General features: G+C 33.3%; 1 protein-coding gene across 8 annotated transcripts in view; it reads right to left on the bottom strand.

Moving 5' to 3' along the window:
* The window catches only part of LOC130444656 (cytospin-A-like), a 170,514-nt gene that overhangs the window by 53,914 nt on the left and 91,237 nt on the right, over positions 1-25,363 (bottom strand). The gene's annotated exons all lie outside the window — the stretch shown is intronic.

The following is a 25,363-nucleotide window of genomic DNA, read 5'->3' as shown; positions in this document are numbered from 1 at the left end:
GTGGCCTTTTCTTAGTTGATTCGTATTTTATAGGAGCTAGTTCAAGTCGATCTGGACTGTTGAAAGAGAGAAAGAAGATCGGTTTACTATACTCTATCTATCTCTACTCTATTCTGATTGGTTAACCATAACGTAGAAGTTTCGAGTGAAAGGAACGATTTAGGAGGAGAAATTTTGATTTTCATGAGCAGAGAGAAATAGACAGTGGTAAAGCGATGCTCTCTCCCTCTTCAAATAGTATAATTCCACTTACATTTCTCTATTGGTAATATTTACTCTATGACAAACCAAATTTTCAAATGTTAGGACGCTTGACGCTTAATACATAACAGGGAACTATGACAATAAATTTCATCATCAACAAAGTTAAATCTCAAGCTCCAGAGATGCTAGATGATGATTTCAACAAATCAACGATTTTGTTGCATAACTGTATATAGCCAATATCCATAGAAGATTAATTTATGCGATAATAGAAAAAAAAATGGTTGCTTATCCCTGAAATTATAAGGCTAATTCAAATTTATTGATAAATACAGTTACCTGAGTCACTTCCAAATACAACTACTGATATTTTTAACTGCCTTTCAATTTATTATATTCATTATTTGAGACTTTATAACAAGAGTATTTAGCTGCTATGTGAAATTAAAATTAAATACAAAAATTGCAAAATAATCTTAAATCCGAAAAACCGAAAAAGCAAACACCCACTGTCAACAGTCGTAACTAAATTATTTCCCTCAAAATATGTGAAAATTTGTCATAATGGAAGTGCAATTGTCACAAAATTATAGCGGAAACATAAAAACTTTTATTTTTTATTGTTACTATACGTCGTATTCTGAATATTAACGTCATATTATTAAGCCATACCAGAAGAATAAATCAGTTTCAAATAGTTTTCAGTTGACTATATGGAACAATTTCCAATTCCCTTTCATTGTGAGACCAAGAATTGTTAATCATTTGGATAACCGGAGGTAACGGAGTTCCTTTTGTTTTTTGTAAACAACGGTATTAACTTTTCTGTAGACACAAATTTTAGTACAAAAATGTTTCATTTCGGCGAAATCATTTATCCTGTCTTACTTTTTCGCACATATATGAAAAAAGCAAACTTTCGTAATTGGAAAAAAACACATGTCATTCTAATGAACTTCGATAATAACAACAACAAATGACAACATTTATTTATTTCCTTATATATACGAGATGCGGTCAAAAATACGGTGTATTTTATTAGAAAACAAAATAAAATAGTATCATAATATTCAAATTCATTTCCCTCAAAGTATCCGCTAGAAATGTCATTATCGTGAGGGTGAATTCATTTCTGGAATAGGTTTCATTTGTTTTGTCTCAACCTTCTCAATATCAGAAATAGTGTTACGTGTTACCAACTTAAAATGAATGAGTTTCTCAAACTCGTGTTATAAAATTAATTTTTATTTAATAATTTTTGAAAGTTAGATAAAAATTTTGACGCTTCATCTTTTACTAAAAGCTGAAAGTAATCAAAACGTCAAAATTATTAGAAAAAACTAATTTTATAACAGAATAAAATGAAGAAGATTAAAGATATTTATATATTTTATTATTGGAAATGTGGCAATGAAACACCAAAATAGACTTTAATATATTTTCCGAGCTTTCGAATACTTATCGTCTGGGAAATAATTAGTAAGATTTGCGGCGGTTTTAATTATTCGTTCCAGACGGATTCCGCTTGTCAGCTCCCATAAAGCACTTCAAACAACTGAATATACCTTCTTATTTCTTCCGTAATAAGTCTATCGCATGTTCCTTCTTCGATATCTTTCCTCATATTGGCTCTAGGTTGTTTCTCCACCTCTTTCGTAGTAGACCTCTACTCCGTGTTCCAATTGGAGATTTATCCCTTGTTTCACCAGTCTATCGTCCGAAATTCAACTTATATTTTGATTCCATTGTTTTTTACACTATGATCCCCATTAATGTTATCAACGCCTCTATTGTTTTCGCTTCTTTTTCGGTTTACTACTACTTTCATCTCTGTAGTCTTCAAGAACTATTTCATTTTTGATTTTTCTAATATAGGTCATGACAGGTCTGATTGCTGCTTTGTAAATTGGTGCATTTGTTTCTTATCTTCGGTATTTTTTTCGTCATACTACATTGACATTCACCCGATTTATCGCCTAATGACTTTTTTCTTCCCCACTGCCAAATAAAAGATGCGAGAGCAGCGAATATTTCGAAAAGTAATAGTACATTATATTTCAAATTTAATCGTTTTTGTTTTACTTTTTGTGAAAAATTGAATGAAAACTCTCGTGCCCTAGTCCGTAAATACATTTTTCTGATTAAGTAACAAAATTACCGTTGCCTAGTTAGGTTAGTTAGGTCGCTCGTTTAACATCTGGATATTTATGAAGACGACTGTTATGAGAAAAACCATGTTTATAATTTTTTTTCTTTTCGGGTCGTTACACTGATTCTTAATTACAACTAACACATGCCTAAATACGTGGAAATATTCAACCCATTGTTTGAAAATATCACATACTTTCAACAACACAATTTAATCGTACTAATTTATTCAAGTTTCGAATGTCCGACCTCAAACAATGTAAACATTTGGAATAATATTGATGCACACTTCTCGAAAATACAAATAGTTATTCTATCAATCGACACACTTTTGGCGTCACGGAAATTCTATATTAAAAGAAAGCTCATTACGAACTGTTATATACTCAATAATTCTCGTTTCAGCGGTGTCTTGTTCAATCCTACAGGACCATTTTCCTCATTTTATTCTAGAAACATCTTAATAATCCAGAAAAACTACGAGTTCTGGCTATTAAATAACGAGACTGCGCGTTTAAAAGGAGCCCTAGACCGGTGGGATACAAAACGAGTAGTGCGTTGGGTTTAGATATTTTGCACGTCTATGCAAGTCCCAAAACACGTTTCAGTCACTATTATAGTATTTGTGCAGAAGCGGTTTGAAACAAACATGTTTTTTTCTCGTGCCGAGAACCATGTGTAACGAAAAACAGGATCAACGTAACATTAAAATGAGGAAAACTTCGATTGAGTGGTATAAATTATTGCAAGAGGCCTACGAGGACAATTCTATATCTCGTGCAAGTGTTTTTGATTGGTGTAAGCGCTTTAGTGAGGGCCGAGAGAGCAAATCAAAATTCAACTCAATGTTGATCGTTTTTTTTTCAACATTAACGGTATCGTGATGACTCAACGGGTTCCAGAGGGTCAGTCTGTCAACCAAACTTACTATTTGTCAGTTTTGACAACACTGCGAGTTCGTAAAAAAACGGTCCGATTTTGCACCAGGACAACGCCCCGGCCCATAACGCGCTATCTGTGAAGCAGTATTTGGCCCGTAAGTGCCCTCCAGTGCTCGAACACCCGCCGTACTTACCAGATTAGGCACCGTGCGACTTTTTTTTGTTTCCGAAGATATAATCTGCCAAATAAGATTCCCAGCACTGCTTCGATCAATGGAAAAACCGTATGGAAAGGTGTGTGGCGAGGGGAGGGGAGTATATTGAAGGGGAACGTTCGAATATAAAACAATTTTTATAATAAAACCCTTTTTCGTAACCAGTCTCGTTAATTAATAGCCAGACCTCGTATTCATATACCAATCCGGTGTATTAATCGTAGTATTGAGGATGTCCCTTATCGTAGTATTGGAATTTTGATGAATAAAATTGTGTTTGTTGGAAAAATATCAACTGCATGACTTTCAATAAGAACACGAGACATTATAAACAAATCATTGATATTAACCAATTGTTTTTAATAATGATAAAACTAAATACCCAAACATAAGATAAAAATTAATGACTAAAAATATCTAGGAATTATGGATAAGTTCGGGTCTATGACTCCCGATAATTCGATTCATTAAAATGATTAAATTCTATATATAAATATGTACATATATATAATAACCATGAAAATTGATGGGGGATTAATTTAAAGTTTGTTTATCTATCGCATTGAACGAGATTCTTCATCATGTCACAAGGTAACGTATTACGTATAGACAAGTCTGAACAGTAGAAGCCCGAATCCGTATAAGTATCAAAATAGATCAATTAGAGCAATTCGAGGTGATTAAATACATGCGTTAAAATGATTGAACCCCAACGATATTTTACGAAGATCTTGTGGTTACAGAGGAAGTACCATATAATAAAAGAAAAAATAACAAAATAGTTAAAGAAGATAGGAAGAAAATCAATTATTGGGATTACCTACAGGAGCTGTTACAGGCAAGACAAGACTCTTCTGAGACACTATAACCAAAGTAGATCTGCTGAATGTATCAACCTGAGTAAGGACAATCTACGAATACTAGTTCTATTGAGGCCCTGACGCCTCAACAAATACCTTAAGACGCTAGACCTAGCAGATAATACGGCGTGCAGATTTTGTTACACAAAGGATAAAAACTGTATCTACATTCTCTCGAAGTGTGAAACACTAAGGAACTGCAGAGCACTACACCTAGTTGCGTATGAAATAGAAGACGAAGGTCTCTGGCAATAGAAGCCCTTCCACATTCTAGACTTTTCAAAAGAGTGGGATTAATGGATCAGCTGTAAACACAGGGTTCACCAATATCGCATCAATAAAAGTGGACTGGGTCGCACTGAAGACGAGATCCCGAATCCATACATACATATATCATTCTATTAGTAAATGAATTAAAAAGGTAGGATTTAGAAGTGATAAGAAAGAAAGATAAATAATGAATTATCACACTTAACTGGAATTGCCCAACATAATTTCATAAAATTTTGATAAAAATATTTGAAAGGAAATTTATCCACTGAGGTAAAAAAGGTAGAGAAATTTTTATATCTTATACCTGTCGGGAACGAATTTAATAACACCTGTTCCAAAACCCAAAACAAGTTTTGAATTGGATATGACAAGGACGGAAAGTGGAGTTGTTACTGACTTCACTAATAAGAGATTTGGATAGCAAATCTTATGTCGAATTAAATGAGAAAGTAAATACGGTTCTATTAATAAATTTCTTGATAATTACCTTCAAGGTAAAAAGCAAATAGCTGCTAATAATTCAGAGCCATCTGAGACGTGACTATCATAAATAATAAGTTTTATGAGCAATATAACTAGGTTAATTTGATGATAATTTTTTAGTTGTAATATTATTTCGGTTGGAAAATCACGAATTAAGAGAATAATACAACTTAAGTTTATGTTATTTATTTAAATCAAAAGCCCAATAATTTTTTTACGTATTAACTAACAGTACTGTTTTCCTTTCACATTCTTAACTAATGTTACAATTCTTCAATTTTACAGACAACTCGTAAACCATAAGACTTTTCGAAAACTATGATCGGGTACCATGATGTGAATGTTCGGAAACTAATCCTGATCACATTCATTGTTGTTCGGAAACTGATCAAGATATCCTTAATCATATGATATGATCCTTTCTACCCTGTGTTAATGTTTTTTTTTGGCAAAAAAATTATATATTCCCCTTACTGTCTACTATTAATTCTCATGAGCAGCGTCATTGATATAATCTCTCAATGACGGTTTACGGTTGTTATACTTTTCGGCATTCAGCATAAAAATAGCTTATAATTATTGAACTTTAATACTAAATCCCTGTGAGGGGGTGAATAGTTGACAACTTCTCAATAAAAATCATTAAACATCTAAAATCTATCATATAACTAAATAAATATCATAAAAGGATTAATACACAAATATGTAATAAAAATCAGATGTTCTTGTAGATCATGTTTTCAATTTGAAAGTAGTATAATCTAAATATCGTTCAATTCTGGCAATTTGTTTAATTGTGCTGATGGAACATTATGAAATTTTTATATCGAACCATTTGAATAACGAAATTACCTATTTTATTTTAAAATGTCAAAGATTCTACTTCAAAAGCCACTTCAAAGTGGCAGAAATTGTAGAAACATAAAGTGCTATTTCAAAAGTTAATAGAAAGTTTCAAGAAAACAATGGTTGTAAGGATCGACTCAGAAATTGAAAAAAAGATGTAGCGCGTGACCGTCAAATAAAAATAATAAATTATCTTCAGTGAAGAATCCTTATCGGGTAAACATTCGCAACGCAAACTCAGTTGAATCAATTTGCGACGCAGAACATCTGTGTTGTTTCCCAAGCTTATGAAGAAAAAAATGTATTACATTGGACATCAGTACGCTTCTGATTCACGTCATACCAACACACGACAAGTCCAACTAAATGTAGCTCACCAACGTGTACCATTTCATGTGCTCAGACGCCCCTAGTGGTTTTGGAGAGATCATTGGTTCTGTGTAGATCAAACAAGTTTTGGAAGCTGTAGTGGGCCTCTTTCCAGATGCATTTTGTGGTCAAGGATTCAATATACCTCCCCAACGAACGCTAAGAGTACATTTTTTTTGAAAAAATAAAATTGTTGTAACCAGAAAATTCTCCAAATATGAATGTTATACATCATATTTGGTCAATCGACGGAACAATTTTTTCTAATTTTAAATGTTTGAATGAATTATTACTGCCGTACTAGGAACTTGGTTTGGCCAGTTCACGTGTTTTATATTATTTTCCGAACTTATATTTTTCCGAAAAACCTTTTTGTCTACTACCCTAAAATGCATATATTAAACATCGCATTTCGTATACTAAAGCCGTAGTATCAACAACAATGTACTTTAAGGACTTTCGAATAAGTACTTTTAGAAAACTTCTGCGGTATTGCTGTTCTGTGTTCTACATGTAGATACTACCACAAAAACTAAAAAGAGTTATGCAATTTATTTAGGGAAAACATTTTTATTTTATTTGAATGTGGTTCTACTGTGTGTAAATATTGGTAATTGAGTTTCCTAATTTATTTGATTATTACTATTTATATTTGTAGTAATAGTAGTACCGATACGATATTTCAACTTTTCAGTTTCACATTGCAGTAAATAAACTGCATTAGTTTATTGTGGATGTCCAGCTCCACAAATTTCAATGCAAACAACTCAGATTATTAGTACTAAACAACACCGCAAAACAGTTAAAAAATGAATTAACTGGTTGGCGACTGGCTACTTCGTTAAAAATAATTCTCCATATCTATTATAAATTAGTTCCTAGTTATTCTTACTTCTTATAGCTACTTTTTTGAGCTTCTTATAATTTAGTCCCATATCAATTGCGGAAGATAGTTATGCGAGGAACAATCAATATTTCATAAATACGCACGGCACTTATATACCAAATTAAGAAATGTAAAATAATATCTACTACCCGTATAAAATTCGGTAAACATCAAACAAACCGTCAGTCCACGCGGACTAATCATCTCCACTGTTTACCAATGAAAATATCGAAAGGATGTCGGAAGGCGTATGTATACAATTTCTTCCAAATATTCCTGCCAGATAGTCTGCGATAAGCAAGCGTGGCTAGGTCAGATTCATTTAATTCATAAATGAATGAATATTTTTTCTATTATTGGACGGGTATTTTAAAAATAAAGGTCTCGCCTGTGTTACGCAAATCTTGTCGGCCAGTGAAATCATTTGGTAACAACACTCATTATTTGAATAAATGTTTAATGACAACGTTTTTATATACGTTTCATATCCATATAGTTAATATAACTAACCTAACCTAACTGCGTCAAGCATAAAGTTCAATGCAATTCAAAATGCCACAACAATTCCTCATGCAAAAACAAAAAGGTGGATATGCAGCGAAGATTGATTTTAGTAACATACTTTTTTACATTAAAACGACTGTTAACAATTTATATTAACTATTGATTATATGGATATAAAACATATATAAAAACTTTGTCATTAAATATTTATTCAAATAATGAGTGTTGTACTATTTTGTTACCAAATGGTTATTAATAAACAGCATTATATTACGTGAGCTGACGTCTTCTAAATCTAAAATAATTTCATTCGGATTCTGGCTATATCAGAACAGCCACAACCCGTTTTGGCAAACACAAGGCGCACAGAAAGCGTTGTGGCTATTTTAAACGGCCACTGGCCGTTTTCCATCTTTGAGCGAACATATATACTCTTTGTATTCAAATCTAGTAAAATTCAGACTAACCCTTTAGAATCCTTCGAAGAATAGACAGATTTAATTCAAGAATATAACATTCACAAAAATTGAGGTCAACAGCAGATGTTTTGAAGATAATCAAGTAATTACAACAATACACCGGTATATTTCAGACAGATTGAATCTTTCTGTGTTGATTAGAATGGCGATAGAGAGAAAAGAGAAAGTTTTTGTTTGAAATGTCTAGTGAATATATTATAATAAATGTGAAATTTTCGTGAGAACCATTTGATGTCGCCGTAAAATATATCTTGCGGTTTTTGATTCAAAAGCAAATTTAGAGTTCAAAAATTGTAATAGAACAATTGGAAAACTGAGAAAATGAACAGCAGAAAGGCGGATTGTCATACATAATCCGAGCCACAAATAATTTGATTGACCCAATTTACCTCAGTACATACCTACAAAAAGCTTACAGGTGAAGTTATAATTTTTATTTAGTTTTCTGTTTGTTAATCAATTTATTTTTTTTGTTAAAATGCACTAGAAATATTTGGAAAAAATTATAGTCTATTTCAGAAAGGTATAGAGTAATAAAATGGGGATTTACGTCCAGTTCGGCTCAATTTCGGTGTCGGCCATAGATGTAGATCTTGAAATAGTATTGTTTGAAATATTAAAAGTAAAAGAATTAGGAAAAGTCTGTTTTCTGGTCTGAAGTGTCAATATCGAAATATTGTGTAGGAATTACTTAGGTAGTAGATTATACAGTACGTTTTGCGTTTAACAGGTACCGTTTAACCTTCTATTAATGCCTCAGCCTAATTCCAACACTATTTCAGATTCGGCTTTCCTTTTGAAAAGTATCCTACCGGAACGCTTTTGGCACACTATTATCAGTGTTTGTAAAACTCATATATTGACCCCAACCCGGGTGGTACTACTTGCGCTTGATAAAAAGAAAGAATTTTACAATGAAATAAATGCCAAAATATGAAAGTGGCTTAAATATTCGTTGGGTCACTCTGTGGTCCCTTTGCATACCTATTGAGGTTTTATTACTCTACACCTTTCTGAAATAAACTATAGGTTACAATTAATTACTTCAAGGGGTTGTACTTTTGTAACTTTGAAAATTGAGTTCAATCGAGTTAGCAGATTAAATTTTTTAAGAAGAATTGCAACTACAAGACAATGTATTTGCTACCCGCTCCAGAATCTCACGAGGCGTCTCCTAGATGCTCTCAACATGAGTCTTGGCGAGTGATGACGGCAGGAGCGTTAGACATCCACACTCTCGATTTATTCAGTTTTTTGCTACGTCTACTACAATATGGACGTGATTAGACCGGAAACGTATAAATTTGAAGCTTTTTTCTTTACCAGATGTCCTCTAAAATTCAACATCTAAGAATTCTTTTTAGATTTTAACTCCTGTATACAAACACAAAATATAGTACTCTCCACAAGAAGTAAAAATTATTATTCATATTCGCAGTTATACCTACCTATATTCTCTATTTATCCAATCGGAACAACTCGGAACATATATTCCGGGAGGCCTTCGGTAAAGATGTTGAATAAGGTATAAAAATGAATGGGGTGACCGTAAACAACTTCCGGTACGCCGATGGCACTGTCCTCGTAGCTGACTCAATGTCAGAAGTATGGAATAAAACTTAATACCAACTAGATTCAGTACATGATCATCAGCAAAAATCCAGTTAACGATGGTGACCTTATTATTGACAATGAACCATCAAAACGTACAGAAAAGATTAACTATTTGAGAACAACTATTAATGACAAATGGAATCACTCGACAGAAATAAAATGTCGCATTGAGAAAGCTAGAGCAGCATTCATTAGACTAAAAACATCTTTTGTAGTCACGATCTAAGTTTACAGCTCCGCCTCAGGATTTTAAGGTGTTTTCTATTCTATTATATATGTCGTGTGGAAGCATGGACCCTGACGGAAGCAACTCTTAAAAAGCTTGAAGCGTTTGACATGTGGACATATAGATGTATGCTCCGAATTAGCTGGCAGGATAGAGTGCGTAATGACGAAGTTATGGTGCAAATCTTACTGCGCACATGTAATACGCAGTCTTGACACATATAATATGTTGTATCTTATCATCCAGAGTAAAATAGAGGGAAAACGGAGTCCTGGAAAAAGAACATCATAGTTGAAAAATTGAAATTGAAAACGTCAGAGGTTCAATCAGACAACTAGTTCACTCTTCCGAGGTGGAGTAAACAGAATTATCATAGCCAACATGATCTCCAACGTCCGATAACGGACTCGGCACAATAAGAAGAAGAGAAGATTCATCCCATCCAAAGCGTCATTCATTTTATTTTCATACTCAGTTCCTGTGACGCCCGAAATATTGACGCGAAGCTGAGCGATATAGAGACGAGGCAAGGGAAGCCAAGAGGATACGAGGGCATTGTCCACACATTCGTATAGCTTTGTGGAGATTCGTATCGCGGACGTAAATTACGAATATTTCCTGGTTATAATTTGATGGTGTAAACCATATTTCTGGTATTTCTGGTGATGATAAAAAATTAATAAGTATATTCAATATTTTTTTCTAATTGTTTTTTCGCGCATAAAAATGAGACCTAACGTTAGAAACAAAAATTTCAATACCTTTTTAACCAATAAAAAACCCAAGTTCCCCGATTTGCTTCTGTACTTTTTAAGGTTGGTTTAGGATTCTCTTTCTACATGTTTTCTTGGAAACATTGCGTGAGCTTCACAATGATTCAATAAGTGTATAAAAATTTCTTTCTTGTTAATAAAAGCGACAATATTTTTTCTATCAGCCAAGATAGTGTTGAATTATTAGTGTTTAAGCCTCATTTTTATCTTAAATATTGCGAAAAAATGTGAAAAAATATATTGAAAATGGTAATTTTCCTATTTTATATGACAAAAAATACGGTAGACCCCGCTTCCAAGCCTTCAACTTTTTCCATTTTCTCTGGTTCTCATTTAAAATACACCGGGATCTCGATCTCGCGACAAAATTTTGTGCAAGCGCAAAGCAACAAATAAGAACAATTGCAATTGCAAAACACTATTGTGCACATAGAAACCTTACAATAATTACATAAAATTACAAAATAGAAGATGACGCATGATTAAATTAGCAGACACCTGCAGGCTTTCAATATAAACACGGTAGGCGCAGTGATAAGGTCGAATCTAATGATACGATACCGTATCCCCAGGAAAACAATTTCTGAAGTAGGTATTGCAAATAATTACAGGAATTTACATATTTTGATGAAAATTCGTGACAGCGCACATAGATAGGTATTTTCACAATAGCATACGAATGTATAGAGTGTCTCAAAAAGAGTCAGGGTTGTCACAGTACAAATAAAAACAAATATTTTTAATTGGATACGGCTCTATTGTTCTTCAAAATATTGTCCATTAAGATCAATACACTTTTGCATGGGTTTGAACCAATTGTCGAAGCATTTTTTACATTCCGATTGTGGTACCTCCAAAACATGTAATTTGAACGCATTAACCGCTCTTCGAGTGTTTGATCTGCGGGAATGAGAAGCAATCATTAGGTGCCAAACAATGACTGTACGGGGTATGATCCATCAATTTCTGTTCAAAAACATTTTTCTTTGAACTGATGTGTGAGAGCGTGGTGGAGAATAATTCGTCTTCTGCGATTGGTTTTCCTGATTTTTACGAACACTTCTTGCAAACAAATGCTGGTGTACTATTCACAATTGAACGTTCTACGATGCTCTAATGGAACGGTGGCGACATGTCTAGTTATTCCGAAAAATCAGACGACTATTTGCTTCGTGCGTGAAAACTTTTGGGAGTTGATCGGCACACTCCTGTTGGTTTAATCCACATTGAAAATAATAAAGAGGAATACTTGAAGCATTTGTAAACAACTCGAATAGCACTTATATGACAACACGTACTAAGTACGTTCACCATTAAAAATGTCAAACTTCAGTGTTACCATATATCAAAAATAAAGTAGCAACCCTCATAATGTGCAACATATAACTTAATGCTGCGTTAATGCTACTGCATGGTGAGCCTCGACAAGCGCACACAAAAACATGCGAGTAAACGGGGTTTTTGACATGGCTTGCTTGAACTTGTCGCCGATTTGGGCTAGTATTGATCAAGGGAAGCTTGTGGCAATCACTTAGAACGTAGAATCGTAGCTCACGCGCCATATGTTTACTTTGTGCTATGTGTTAGGTTGCCAATTCTACTATAATATATAGTATTTTACTATATTACATACTGTTGAAGTAATATTTAGTACGCAAAATTCTATGTCTTCAATACTGAAAGATATCTAACAAAACATATATTTATTTTCAAAAATAACTAACGCTATTTTATCAAATTTTGAGTGAGAAGAGAAAAACAATAATTTCTTGTTATTTTTTGTGTGATTAATTAATTAATCAAACTTTATTACGTTATACAAATCATTTTATGTAGGTGTAAATATTTTGAAACTTTCCCTACCTGTGATATCATCATGATTTATCATTGTTTCATTTCAAATAAATTCCATAATCTTATCGTTATCATATATTGGTTATACTTGGTCATTACTAATATGCATTATAATGTAGAAAAAAATTCAGTTCTCACGTTATTTGTAAATGATGCAGAGAAAATGTATACAGAGTACGTCTGGAAAGTAATGCATCAAGGGTTTTATTTAAAAATTTATTAATCGGCATATTACAATCTGTCAATATTCTTCGAAATAGGTCGATACACTTTTGCTATCAAGAATTCCAAACAGTATAGATTTCCTGGAAGGCTACAAAGGAATGTCTGTCAAGTAAGCGGGTTAAGGTCAAAGCTGCCGTTTGTATGCTATGAAATTCCCAGAATATGGCGTTAATTATTTTTAAAAATAATGGGGTGACCCGCTATCTTGAGTATCAATACCGACCACCTCCTAGAATATGGCTGTCCTTTTTACAATAACTAAAAGTAATTACATAGATAATTGCAGCTTGGTTGGCGTTTAAGAACGTGCCCCGATGTTGGCAATGGTATTTTCTTGAACGACAAACTAAGAGGCAATTAATTATTTATGTAATCACTTTTAGTTATTGTAAAAAGAAAAGCCATATTCTAAGGGATCTCGATCTTGATAGGTACTCAAGTTAGTGGGCCCCCCATCATTTTTGAAAATAATTAACGGAAAATTCTGTGAGTTTCACAGCATAAAAACGGTTTGCCCGCTATAACTTGATAGACCCGATGTCCTTTAGCGACCTCGTCGTAACGGCTTTAATTTTGTTCAAGGTGTCTTTCAGCGATCTCTTGAACCGAGGTAACAAAAAGTGTCTGACGGTGCGAGGTTGGAGTTAATAATAATATGACGTATTATTTCCCGGACACTGTGTGGCATTTATGATACACACATTTTCGAATAATTTAATGAATTCAGATTTGAAAATCTGCATAGTAATAAACGATGACAGTCCTCCTTCATTATTAACAGTAAAACATTAGGTTTCAGAGCTTAAACGAGGCGGTACGACCTGTGAAGACAGCATCGCAGAGATCGACCGAATGAGGTGACGACTCCAGAAATGAGGAAGCAAATCGGAAAAGCGGTACTAGATGGTGGTTAGGCATTAGGCCATTATTGCAATGGCCAAAATGAATTAATCAAAGTTTGGAGTGTTACCTCAGCGTATTTGCCAGATTGTCCAACAATGAAGAGGTTATGTCGGTAGTTAATGGCTATTTTGACGATTTTTATAATAAAAAGATATCGAACTTATTAAACATAGCTGGAAAAAAAACATATTTGTGTTTTCTTTGTATTCCTGGAACTATCCTCATAGAAACCATTTTAACGAAATGGCTCTAAGTAGGTACAATTTGAAGGTGGCTTATTTCCACTTAAAGGGATTAAGAAACATCCCTTCAAATTGCGTAGTAACTAAGGAATACTACAACACATTGCGTATAATTTTGTAATTTTGGTTAAGATTAAATAAACAAGTAAGGAAAATTTTTGAAAATCTAAAAATTGAAAAATATATTGAAGATATTTAATTTCGTAATAAACACTCGTGGTCAAAAATAACGCACCACCCCGATTTCTGCAAATATTTTTTTGATTAGTAAATTTAAATTAATATTGCTATTGTTTAACTTCTTTTCAATCATTTTGACGCAATAATAAGAAATGTGTATTAATTTTGGGTGATTTTTACTGAGCAAAAAAATAAAAATAAAAACATTGAAATAAAACCAAATATTCTTAAAAATAAAACTTGCATTCTAAACAATAATGTTCCTTTTTTTAAAACCCTAGTAGCGTGTATTTCCGCCTCTGGATGTTATTATTGCTAACATTCTCATGTGCATCCTTTCAATTAGGTACTGTATCACTTATTGAGGTTTGTTCTTCCATTCCTCTAATGCCACTTGCTCAAGCTCATTTAAATTTTGAGGCGTTTTAAAAAGTCCCAAACATGATCGATAGGACTTCTTGGTGGCCAATCCAGGGTATGAATTCCTACTTCGTTTAGGTAATTCAGAACATCAGCCGCAACGTGTGGACTAGCATTATCATGCATTAAACGAAAATCATCACCAATATATGGCCCAAACGGAACGACGTGATGTTCAAGAATGTCACTTAAGGGCGGGTCTAGTAAGAGATACTAATTCTCTGCGGGCATCAAAACAAATTCCTCCCCAAAACATAATAGACCCTCCTTAGAACGGCTCCCTGGGAATGATACAAGACTGCGCAAATCTTTCTCCCCACCGTCTTCGAATTTGATTACGTCCATCTGGACCTCTTAGAATGATTCTTGTCTCATCAGTAAATAAAACTTGGCCCCAGTTATCTAAATTCCAATCTAAATAAATTTTGTCTTGCAAACCTTAGTCTAGCAAAACGATGCTGCCTGTTTAGCAAAGGTGCCTGGAAAGTTCTTCTGCTGTGTAGACCAGCATTCCGAAGGTGTCGTCTTATTGATCTATCAGAGATATTAACATTTAGGACTTCTCGTAAAAGGCTGTTGAGCACTACACTTGTCATTGACCGATTTCTTAATGAATTTAATTGCAAAAAACGGTCATCTCGAGGAGTTAAAACTGAAGGACGTCCTTATCCAGACCTCCTCCGGTCTCTCGAAATCTTTACATCAATCTGCCAATGGTTGTGTGGTGTACGCCAAAAACAGATTTGCCACGATAACTTTGTCCCTGTCCAACTCTCTCGGCTATTCTTTCAGCTTCACGTTCACTTAAGTGCCTAACTCTATTCATTTATTGTTTCGACTAGTTTCGACTTTAGCACACCTTGATTGACTTAATTACTGTTGTCCTCAAGTTGGTACAATACTAGAATGAAAGAAACATTAAAATATGCATAAAATTATAATTTTAAAAAACCACAAAAACAGTTTATAAGAAATTTTACATTTTATCGCTAACATTTAAAATACTTTAACTTTTGGTGATAGAAACAAAAAAGAAACCCAAAAGATTAACATTTTAGGTTTTGATATAGAAATAAAAGGTGGTGCGTTATTTATGGCCACGAGTTTATATTAATTGATTCACGTCTCAATTATACGTTGGATAACAATCTGGATTTACGAAATTGTACTATTTTTGAAACAGTCATGCTGTTCACAATCATAAAAATCATTGAGGAAAGTTATGGCCTACTCGTCCCCATTATGAAACAGAACATGTGCATTGCATTTGTCTTCATCAAGAACGTTGTCAAAGCGCTCAATCTGTACTCGTAAAGTCCGGCTTTCTATTGGTTACCAAAACAAAATGATAGAAGGAATATTTGCGAAAACTGTTATTCGCAAATTATAATATTTTCAACTCTTGATGTTGCAGCAGAATGGGCCTTGTTCCAAAACTTTATCTGTAATAAAATTTACCAATTACTAATAATTGATAATTTTTCGAATAACCTCAATATTAAAGCTCGAAGTTCCCACAAAACTTGAACGATGATCAAGGAGGGATATAGTGAAAATAGAAAGACGATACAAAGGATTTGAAGACAAAAACATGATGGTTGGACCATACTGCGTGGAACAGAAAGGCAAAAAGAAACAAGTTCGATCTTTGTTAATAGTAAAAAATAGTAATTATTGGATATTTTGAAAACTAGAACCGATTATAGAAAATATGAAATATTTGGACTACCTTATGGTTTTTAAACCGAGTTCTAAACCGAGTATATTTGTATAATTCTGACATAAGAAATAAGATGTTATAGAGAAATGAGAAGAGAAACTACCTACGTTTATCGATTTTAGTAGATTTGCAAAAAAAATACGTAGGAGTCTTTTAAGAATTATTAACACGTACTTCCCACACAGGAAATGCTCGGCTACAACAAATAAGGTTTAATACAAATAAAATTTCAAGCATAATAGTACATAGTAGAGCCATTAAGTGCGGACAGACAAAACACCCACTTCTGTTCGTATGTAAATTAATTGGTTTTTCAAAACAGTCTTGTTGACGACCAAATATGGCGAAAAATAACGAGATATTGTAAAATTTTACACACTCACCCACTTATAAGACAAATCACGAGAATAAATCTGGACGAAAATAAACCATTGATATAGAAATTAAGACACCATAATGTTTTTAAAAATGAAAACGGATATCCAATTTTGAAATAAAAAAAAATGATTATGTAGAATAAATAACCAGAAACGAGTACGAGTATATATGATATAACAGAATCTTAGTAGAGCAGTATTCCTAATTTAAAAATTAAAAATGTTGAACATTTGTTTTTGATAGTAAATAGATCCCCCGATTTTAAGAGAACTAAAATAGATTATTTTATACATAGGGATCATATATATATATATATATATGTATATATATATATATATATATATATATATATATATATATATGTATATATATATATATATATATATATATATATATATATATATATATATATATATACCCATATTCACGAATAGGACAATATTGGAACATACGAGGTGTGATCCCAACGTGCATTCTTTCCGGAATAGCTTCCGCCAGCTCTTCTGTGGCCCCCTCATTGTCAAAAATGGTGTCTATCTCATTTACCATAACAGAAAGCCAAAAACTCGTGTATCAAAAGAGATTTGTTGTACGAAGCGTTTTTATAATGAAAATGAAAGCTTTTGATATATTTTCAAATTATCTCTCTTTGTACATCGCTTGAAAATATCGACGACATCGACATCTTCAGTTTCTCTATCAGTAATAGTTGCTGACAAAACGTGGAGTGGACTAATTTCTACATCTACATTATTTGTTGGTCCTGCGTTTAAGCATGACTGTCCACAAACTTTTGAACACCTCAATCCAATTTCTTAGATGGTGTAGTATATTATTTTTCAACTCCCAATCCCACTGTTCTGGATCAATTTCTTTTCTTAGTCAGATTGGTATTTGACAGTATACTCGATAAATATTTTTCTTGTTAGAATATTTGTACCTTTTCTCTTTTATTTACATGATTTTTTGAAATCAACTACTTAACTCAGCTTTGGCCATACCAATGATTACCCAAGCTCGGGCAATGCAAGGATACTCAGCCTTACCAATTCATTGGCCACCCAGGCTTGGACCAAGGTTGGTTGACCCAGCCTTAGCCATACCAATACTTACCCAAGCTTGGGCCAAGCCTGGATATTCCAGCATTGACCATTCGTTGACAATCCAGGCTTGTATGTTTAATATTTTTATTTAACTAATTAACTGATATTTTTATATTGTTAATTACACTTAAGTAAGATTAAATATAGAAATTTATGTTTGCTTATTTTTAAAATCAAAAAAATCGTGTGAAAAAAATAAAGAAATGGAATAAAGATAAAGAAGAAAAAGTTATGTAATGAATAAGAATAAGTTGCGCTTGGCCCAGTCCTGGCATTTAAGCTTGGCCCAGCCCTTGCATTTAAGCATGGCCCAGTCTTGGTAACCAAGCTTGGTCCAGTCTTGGCGACCAAGCTTTGCCCATCGTTATCACTCCACTTGTACAAAGACTGGGCCAAGCCTGGCTTTACAAGACATATGTAACAGTTCCTCAACATCTGTATACAATACCGTATATGAGTGCCTTCTAGTCGCTTTCTCAGCGATCTACTCCGAAATGGTCGATTTTTCACATTTTAATTATTAATAATTTAAACACCGTAATAAAGATGTATACAAAAATTCAGCTCACTAGGAACTTTTCTCAAGATTGGGGTTTAGAATGCCTAAAATGACTGGATTAATATGAATTCAACCCCATAACTCCAGCAGCTTTATGTTTCAATTTGCTATTATTTTTTACATTTAAGCTGTAACACTCATTCATTCCAAAATAAAACATAACTCTTTTCAATTAAACAAAAGTGCAGTATATCAAAATTCATTCGAAACCAAAAAAGCGGAAAAGAATGAAATAGTAGCTACTGTACATGGAAAAGTAATGATAATGAAGTGGCTAGAAAAAACACTAGAAAACACTGAAAAAGCAACTTCAATAATTATATGATCAATTACAATGACTAGATCGTCTATATCAGCAATTACATGATTATCCTATTACCAGAGAAAGGAGAAAAATTATTATAAAAAAATATTCTTTCATTTGTTAAACCTGAGCATATATTTACAGAAATATAGTTCTTTTGGGTTAAAAATATCTTGCAAAATATTAGGGAATTAAAAATTCCTTCTTATCTTCTTAAAAGACGATCTAGTATTGTTAGTCTCATCATCATAATCAACTTCAAAATTGCATACATACAATAAAACTAAACCAAGCTAAAGTGATTAAAATCCTATAAAATTTGTAACGCTTCTCAGGAACATAAAACACATGTATAGTAACACGTGTTCTAACAGATATGTGACTGCCTGAAGCAAAAAACTCTTCGTATTCATTTTATAAAGAGCGAATGTATTAAAAATAAAGGCAATTAACCAATTGACCGACTTTCGAACGGTACGTTAGCCACAACTTATTAGTTATAACGTTTCCTGTATTTAGAGTCAGACATATGTTTTATAGTACCTACAAGGTGCTACGATGTAGTGAATATACATTTCACTAACGACACGTTCAAGTGTCACATTTACAGTAAATGAGGTCAGTTGCTTGACTGCTTAACATAAGTATAACGTTATTTTATCTAGAGATTCAACGAAATTGACTAAAAATTCTTGACAAAATAAAAAAACCAAACAACCAGTAAAAATTACGGTAATTATCTAAAAATCATCCCCCACGTCCAATTTTCCCATATATATTTTTCTATGATAAAATAACAATTACTTATGGCTACCTCAATTAAAAATTATAATTGTTCATAATACCCCTGAATGAATTTCATATATTTTTCACATATTATTTTCGCTATTTAGCTGTATTGTTCGTATATATATTTTCAAATAAAATTTATAATTTGTTAACACAGGTAATTTCGAAAATATCAAATTTTTATTCTTTAAACCTCTCTATTCTAACAAGGGATGACCGACTGCAGGAATATTTTTATTGTGTTCAGAACGCTTTTTATTACCCCAACAATGCCAAGTCGATAGGGGGTGGGGAGGGGGGTTTGATTTTTAGATAATTACCAAATTTATTTTCGGTAACATTTGGTTTCATAACAGAAAGTTATTCACATGAATATGAATATAACTTCCCACCGATCTAATAAAGTGAATGGTCTTTAAATCGAACCTCCTTAACTTGAAAACCTCTCCAAATTTTTATCCCGTGCGAAATCCTCTCTAACTCGGAAAAAATCAATGTAAAATCACAAGCTCTGTAATTCGAAGTCTGATCGACTAACATTTATTTTTCAATATTTAGCCATAATAGCCTCTATAACTCGAAGAGACGATCACAAGCCTCTGCAACTCGAAATGCGACAATTTAAAGGCAAATAAATATATGTACGTATGAGTTGGCGTTGGTACTTACATTTCGACTACCGTCATTGCAGGTGCTAAGAGAAAACTAAAATGTCTGAGCATTCCTGATAAAGTAAAGGTTATTGAAGCTGTGGATCGAAGTGAAAAGAATAAGCAAGATATAGCAAAAGACTTTGGCATTCCTAGTAGCATATTGTCAACGATTTTGAAAAATAAAGACGAAATTTTATCTCGATTTTACGAAAGTGACTGTAGTCGTAAAAGAAAGAGAAAGGCTAAAGAAGCCACGATGAAATGGTTTAAGCAGTGTGTCGGCGAAAATTCCAGAATTTCGTGACCAATCTTGCGCGAGAAACCTGAATAATATGCAAAAGATTTAGGCTGTTATAGTTTTAGAGCTAGTAACAGCTGGCTGCAGAAGTTTAAGCAGAGGCACGGCATTGTTTTTCGTAAAGTTTGCGGTGAGAATGCCGATGTAAACAATGACACATGTGACGACTTTTTTAAAATTATGTTACAATGAAGTAATAATAAGTGTACAGATTCACGTGCTCTTTTTATGTAATTTTAGGTTTATTTTACAAGTGTCAACCTAACAGCACATCATGTTTTGATGGACAGCACAGCAAGGAAAGAGTTACAGTGCAATGCAAGTGGTACTGAAAAATTGAAGCCGTTTCTGATTGTCAAATCAACAAAACCACGTTGCTTCCGAGAAGTGAAATCTTTACCAGTTAAATATAGATCCAACAAAAAAGCATGGATGACGGACGAATTGTTCACTGAATGATTATTGTCGAAAAGCAAATGTAGCAATAAAAGCGAAAAATTTTACTGTTTATTGATAACTGCAGTGCTCACAAAACATCACCGCCTTTAAAAAATATTGCTGTGCAGTTTTTGCCACCAAATACAACTTAAAGACTGCAATCCCTTAATCAAGGAATAATTATAAATTTCAAGTGCTTTTACCGGAAGGAGGTTGTAAAAAAAATTATTTATGACATAGAAGAAAAACAAAAGTCAAGCATTACACTTCTATATGCAGCTAGGTTCATAGATAAAGCATGGAAGAGTGTCAAAATACTATCGCCAATTTCTCAAAAAAGCAGGTTTTGCAGATACAAGAAAAAATAGAATAATAAAAAATAATATCATTTCTTTGTATGTTTAATTATTTAACTAATACTTTTATGTACCGAGTGTCCCAATAAGAATGGCTCTCGGCCATATTTCAGGAACCGTTTATAGTATAGCTTCGGGAAAAAAACAAAAGTGAGCTCGAGAAAAACCTGGAAATTATTTACAGAGTTGTAGGTCCACCGCCAGAGAGCGTAATTTAATACCAAAAATTATACAATGAATAATTTACAAATTTTGCCTAAATGCCTAAGATGCATTTAAAATTTAGTCTATCTCTTCAAATAAGAGGCGGGAACTTTATTATGAAAAAACGCCTGTAAGTCCAGTTCTACTTAACCTATCTATGCAAACTTAGTCTTTTTGAAGAGAGCTCCTTTCTACCAATGTAAGAGTTATAATTTCGAAACAAACTATTGAGTAACGTATACGCTAGAGGGCGCTATTTATTTATTTTTTTAAATCTAGCTATCCTTGAATGAAAAATGTTGAATGGATACATGCAGTTTTAATTAAGGAATAGCGAAAACCACATGTCGATATCTTTTTCGTATTACGATATCCTAAGAAATGAAATTCTAAGTATTTTCCTTTAAACATAAATTACTCCGGGTTGACTGAACGGATTTTAACATTTTTTGATTCCTCAAAATTGTCTTTCCTATTTCTATTAATAATAGTTCCAATTATTATGTCAATATTACTTATGTTGTCATCAAGTCTGGGCCAATAACGGCTTGCAAGCTAGGGCCAGAGTTGTACATACTTGGCCCAAGTCTTGAACTATACTGGACACATCATAAAGTCCTATACGGGCAAGTGTTCTTGAAACCGGACATTAATAGATCTCCTAGTTTGCCCAACATATTCCATGCCACAATAATTACAGCTAATTCCATAAATAATAGTCTTTGATAACGATTGTGACGGTATATTGGTCAAACTAGTAGATTTACTGAAGATCAAACGACATGTATACAGAATTTCTTTTTTATTTCCTTTCTAACGCCGATTTCTTTCTCTGTTTTATTTATCATATTCCTTTTGCAGTGTTACTTTATCTTTGGTATTATTAAGTGTTGCAATAAAGGCCTTGATCATTTATTAGAAGAAATTATTTTAGAACAAATTTATAACACAATAAACCTATTTTAATCTAGGGAAATAAATTTTTGTTACAGCAAATCCAACAAGAAGACACTTACAAATTTAAAGATGAAATTTGTAATTAACAGCCTTCATATAAATAATTTTTTCTTTCTTCTCCGGGATGAAAAGTTCGCTTTTCGTCCCTGGTATGCAGTACAAAAGTCGCCTATTCTCTCCCGGGAAGAACTTTCTTTTTCTCCCGGTATCGTAATAACGACTTTTTTATCCAAATGTTTACTCTCGATGAGTTTGCTTAACACGAAATTTGATATTTATTATAAAAATAGGTAATTGAAATTAAAAAAAATTAATTTAGACGATTCTAGTGATAGTGAATTCTGTACCTTGAAACAAAAAGGGCCAATGTCTATTTTCGTCAAATGACAGGAAACCCAATTTGAGGAATTGGCCATTTTTGCATTTCCAGTAAATAACTTTGGCCGTGACAAAATATTTGAGTTTCAATGATCTAATAATAAGAGGACTTTGGTCCTTTTAACAATTACTATATGTCGCATCCTGAATTCAATTGTGCATTTAACTCAAATTTTTAAATTTTGGACATAGGCCCTTTTTGTTCCAAGGTACAGAATTAGAATACGTAAAAGACAAACGTTTCATCCCGGTGGAAGAAAAAGTTGTATACGCACCACGGGACAAAAGTAGGGCATCCTCGGCTGCGATTTTTGGCAAAAATGCTCTACTTTTCTCCCTAGGTGCGTAATGTACTATTTTAACACATACGTCAGAAGGTGTCACTAATTTTTAAACGCACAATTCCAGTGGCAGACTAAGCCCGCCAGAGGCTCGGGGCGGCAAAGCTGATTGAGGCCCCAGCTTGAAAACATGTAGTTTTATGAGCTTTTTATTCAGTTCACATTTGTATGTATTAATAAGTGTTTATGTTTATGTCGTTAAAATCTAGAAGTGAAATTTAAATTAGACTTAAATTATTTAGGCTAAATAAACATATACATATACCTACAATATGAAATGGATATGGGTGAAGAAAATAAAATACGAATCGATCGAAAAATATAAATTAGATAAAATAAATCAAAGATAGTTTTTTACAGTATGTGTTTTCGTGCCTTCAATTTACTGAACTCGTCAATAACTTCTGTAAAATCGATTTCTTTTGAAATTTTTCTTTCTATTGAAAGCACGGCTAGATTAGCCAGTCGTTCTTGACCCATTGTAGTTCGAAGATAATTTTTAATCAGTTTAAGTTTCGAAAAACTCCTCTCGCATGATGCAACCGAGATGCAATTGGTCAAAAAGTATAAGCGATATACAGGGTAACGATTCACTGAAGTCCCATTTTATTATAAATTGAAGGATTTCTTGGGCTCTCCATTTGGCAGCAACGTCCATAGTCGTTCGGTGGCAAATGCCTGCGGTACCTTTTCATTTCTTGGAAAACTTGCTCCTTGTCAAATTCACCATAAATTTGTATCATATTGTCAATTGCTACAATCAGAGCGTCATCTGAAGCTTCTAGCAAAAACTTTGTTTCAATAATTTAGAAAATATTATTGATATGTTTCATAGCCCCGTATCGTGACGACAATTCCTGTATAAATCGGTCTATGCATTCATACATTGACCGATTGACCATTCTTCTTGAATTGATAATCGAGTATCATGAGCTAATTCACCCGGCATCGTTCTTTTTACCTTCCTTCTTCTTCATTTCTCGACGTTGATGTCCATGTCATTGCATTTTTTAAGACAAAAGTTACAGCATTGTCTACAATCGTGGTTCGTTCGGTCACTAAGTACTCATTCAAGGCGTTTAGTTTGGTGATTCCTGTATCCAGAGTCATTTTTGGAGACCGCAGATATTGTTGAACTAAATTTACTTCCTTCAATTCCTAATTATAATGTGAAAATGGGAAGAAATGTTTCCAGAGAAATTACTGGGTATCAAGAGATTTAACAACTAATATTTCAGGGTAACGAGCAAAGTGCATAGACACGCAGAATTTTTACATTCTGGATGGCAATGAACTGTTATGGATTAGCGTGACGTTTACCATCAGGCGAGCGATTTGTTTGTCTCGTCATTCTCATAAAACAAAACACTAAACTTTTTTGTTGTGTTTTTACATAAAGGGAAACCACAAAAAGGCATAATTTTGGTTTCTTTCTATTGCACTACCACTGAAGACGTGTAGTTCATCTTACGTCCTTAGAACGAGAGAAAGGTGACATTATAGCTCATTTGATCATCTTCAAGAGTGCGCTTCTTGTGGGCCCTTCCATTCATTTTAAAAATTCGATGGTACTAAGCATATTTTCAAAGTCCTGTTTAGGATTTGATTAGAGGAACGCGGAGGCATTTGGGGCCCTCTAAGATCGGAGGCCTGGGGCTGGCCGCCCCTTCCACCCCCTATTCCCTTACTTTGTGCATAAAATACTGAATATTGTAAATTGTGATTGGTAGGTATTTAATTATACATATTTATGAGCTACATTATAGATTTATTACAACGAATTAACTCGACAAATAACATATCTGTTACCAGATGACAACTTTCAGCAAATTCTTTTTATAGTTACGAGCAGATCAAATCGGCCTTCAATGATCCCTCGAAAAGAACTTGTGTACTTTTTAGAAGATGCTGGCGCCATGAATATGAGTAATAATCGAAAAATATGTATGATTTAATAACATGTTATAGTGTAACTGTGATTTTATCTGTAAGAGGAAGTTTTGAGATGGATAAGTTATTCTAGAGATAAATAATAACTCAGTTGAACAGTTATAATAGTGAGCATAAGAAACGTCAATCTCGCTAATTCGAAATTTGTTCAGGTTAAAAAAAATTGAATAGAAGATCTTTCTAGATAATACTGTTTGAAGTATACAGGGTGCACCATTACTACTAAATAAATTATTAACGTAGTTTTTAGTAAAGCCTGTATATATTTTCTATGTTTCATAATGTATTAAATTGAGGAATACATAATTCAATACGTTCACAATGATATCCCCAGAAAAAAAGTCAAGAAT

This window comes from Diorhabda sublineata, chromosome 5 (genome assembly GCF_026230105.1).
Source record: "Diorhabda sublineata isolate icDioSubl1.1 chromosome 5, icDioSubl1.1, whole genome shotgun sequence".
NCBI classification, from domain to species: Eukaryota; Metazoa; Arthropoda; class Insecta; order Coleoptera; family Chrysomelidae; genus Diorhabda; species Diorhabda sublineata.
Note: the sequence above shows the minus strand (reverse complement) of the source record. Positions and strands in the feature narration are given on the sequence as shown.